This window comes from Schistocerca gregaria, chromosome X, assembly GCF_023897955.1.
Source record: "Schistocerca gregaria isolate iqSchGreg1 chromosome X, iqSchGreg1.2, whole genome shotgun sequence".
NCBI lineage: Eukaryota > Metazoa > Arthropoda > Insecta > Orthoptera > Acrididae > Schistocerca > Schistocerca gregaria.
In genome coordinates, this window is record NC_064931.1 from 181,855,677 (window position 1) to 181,858,960 (window position 3,284).

At 45.6% G+C, this 3,284-nt stretch overlaps 1 pseudogene; it reads right to left on the reverse strand.

The window, feature by feature from the left end:
* Nucleotides 1–2,265: 2,265 nt before the first annotated feature.
* LOC126299976 (5S ribosomal RNA) lies at nucleotides 2,266–2,383 on the reverse strand (annotated as a pseudogene).
* Nucleotides 2,384–3,284: the final 901 nt, after the last annotated feature.

Below are 3,284 nucleotides of genomic sequence, written 5' to 3' on the forward strand. Positions count from 1 at the left end.
GATAGTAGAGGATGGGGGGATGTGGAGGGAAATGAGAAAGTATTGAAAAGCGCAACTGGGCTAGTCCCACCAACTTGGAAGTTTTTAAATTTATTTAATTTTTGTTTCATTTCTTTATATCTTGAAATTTTAAAATTCCCACTAGTGCTACCTTCCAGTTTTAAATTTCCCACCAACCCTAGGTTGGATTCTTTAATTATCCGCCATCTTCACGACGTCATTGTGCCCGGTATGAACGCAAGTCCCTGCCCTACATGAACGTAACCCAATTGTCAAAAGGATAGGAGGTACCCCTACAACTTGTGTGTACACATGCTTCTAAATCTGCGTTCAAAACAATACAGAACTATAATCTTAGAAACTGTAGTTTCGTAAACCTTGTCCAAATCCATAAATTTTAGAACTCTTCTTCTTTTCTTCGATTTTCCTATTCGTCGATTACACTCGACAATTCTAAGCTTTCACACACTTCTCTCTCAACAGTCAGCAGTCCGAGATTGATGAACGTGTCTTCAGTCATTGATGTTCTTTAATGTATCTTCATAAGTTCCGGCCGCTGTGGCCAAGCAGTTCTAGGCGCTTCAGTCCGGAGCCGCGCTGCTGCTCTAAGGTCGCTGGTTTGAATCCTGCCTTGGGCATGGATGTGTGTGATGTCCTTTGGTTAGTTAGGTTTAAGTAGTTCTAAGTCTAGGGGGCTGATGACCTCAGATGTTAAGTCCCATAGTGCTTAGAGCCATTTGAACCATTTCTTCATAAGTCTGGGTTTGGAAGCAAAATCATTCACCTGACGCGAAGCGCACGTTTGACGCCAGAATAATTCTAAACGCAATAATTAGACTGGGAATAGATATCACTCACAACTTTTTGTTGTATGGAATAAGTTATTTTAATGAATCTGACCCTTCAGCGTTTCCATTATTAAATTTCCACACGTTTTTTTCTCGTTAAACATTTTAAAATCGTTGTTACACTGGTACTTAAAAATCTTGGCCCTCTTAACTTACACTCAGGTGGAAAAAGTCATGAGGGTGCCTACCTCCTAAAATCGTGTCGGACCTCCTTTTGTCCGGTGTAGTACAGTAGCTCAACGTGGCATGGCCTCAAAAAGTCACAGGAATTCCTCTGCAGAAATACTGCGCCATGCTGCCTCTATAGGTGTCTACAATTGCAGAATGGTTGCCAGTACAGGATTATGTGCACCGACTGACGTTTCACTTATGTCCCATAAATGTCCGATGGGATTCATGTCGGGCGATACGGGTGACCAGATTATTCGCGCGAATTGTCTAGAATGTTCTTCAAACCAATGACAAACAATTGTGGCCCGGTAACATGGTGCATTGTCAGCCATAAAAATTCCATCGTTGTTTGGGAACATGAAACAAATAGCTACAAATGGTCTCGAAGTAGCCGAAAATAACCATTTCCAGTCAATGATTGGTTAATTTGGACCAGAGGACCCCTCCATTCCATGTACACACAGCAAATACCGTTATGGAGTGACCACTAGCTTGCACGTTGCCTTGTTGCTTCGCTACACTCGAACCCTACCATCAGCTCTTGCCAACTGAAATCAGGCCACGGTTTTCCAGTTGTGTGGGGTCCAACCGATATGGTCACGAGTGCAGGAGAGGCGCTGTAGTCTGTGTCGTCCAGATAGCAAAGGCACTCGCGTCGGCCGTCTACCACCATAGCCCACTAACGCCATATTTCGCCGCTCTGTCCTAACGGATACTTTCGTCGTACGTCTCACATTGATTTCTGTGGTTATTTCAAGCAGTGTTGCTTGTCTAATTAGCATTAACAGCTTTACGCAAACACCGCTGCTCTTGATCGTCAAGTGAAACCCGTTGGCCAATCAGCTGTCGGTAGTGATAGGTAATACCTGAAATTTGATACACTTGGCATACATACATCGTGGATCTCGACATATTAAATCCTCTAACGACTTCCGAAATCTAATGTCTCATGTATTTACCTCCAACTACCATTCCGCGTTCAAAGTGTGGTAATTCCCGTCGTGCGACCGTGACCTTTTCACACGAATCAAAAAACTAAACTAAACTCCTCCAGAACAGGCCATGAAGGCCCAAAGGTACCGACCGGAGGCCGTGTCATCCTCAGCCCACAGGCGTCACTGTATGCAGGGGACATATGGTCAGCACACCGTTATCCCGACCGTAAGTCAGTTTCCGAGACCGGAGCCGGTACTTCTCAATCAAGTAGCTCCTCAGTTTGCCTCACAAGCGTTGAGTGCACCCCTCTTGCCAACAACGCTCGGCAGACCGGATGGTCACCCATCCAAGTGCTAGCCCAGCCCGACAGCGCTTAACTTCGGTGATCTGACCGGAACCGGTGTTACCACTTCGGCAAGGGTGTTGGCTTACACGAATCAGCTGAGTACAAATGACGGCTTCGCAGATGCACTGTCCTTTTATACCTTGTGTACGCGATACTACCGCCATCTATTTATGACTATATCGTTACCCCATGACTTTCGAGCCGGCCGGTGTGGCCGCGCGGTTCTAGGCGCTTTAGTCTGGAACCGCGTGACCGCTACGGTCGCAGCTTCGAATCCTGTATCGGGCATGGATGTTTGTGATATCCTTAGGTTAGTTAGGTTTAAGTAATTCTAAGTTCTAGGGGATTGATGACCACTGATGTTAAGTCCCATAGTGCTCAGAGCCATTTAGCCATGACTTCCGTGACCTCCGTGTATAAATACCTAGGTAGAATGGCTCTGAGCACTATGGGACTTAACTTCTAAGGTTATCAGTCACTTAGAACTTAGAACTATTTAAACGTAACTAATCTAAGGACATCACACACATCCATGCCTGAGGCAGGATTCGAACCTGCGACGTAGCGGTCACGCGGTTCCAGACTGTAACTCCTAGAACCGCTCGGCCATTGGTCTCAGGAGTATAGTAATGTATCCATGTTTCATTCACAGTGACGAAACGACGCTTAAAGTCCTGCGGATTTTTCCTGAACAGCTGCAAACCATCCTTGCAACACTTCACACGATTCCGTGTTTGGACAAGCGTGAGCAGTCGTGGGACCCATCTTGCGGGTAGCTTTCTCATGTCCAAATGTTTATGCAAAATATTATGTACCCGTTGATTCGAGATACTCACTGCACTAGCAATCTCACGCACCTTAACTCTACTGTCACCCATCAATGGATTTTATCAATGATTTCTGGAGTCGTAACCTCCATAGGGCGCCCAGAACGTTCAGCATCACTTGTGCCCATATGGCCACTCCGAAAATTTTGAAACCAC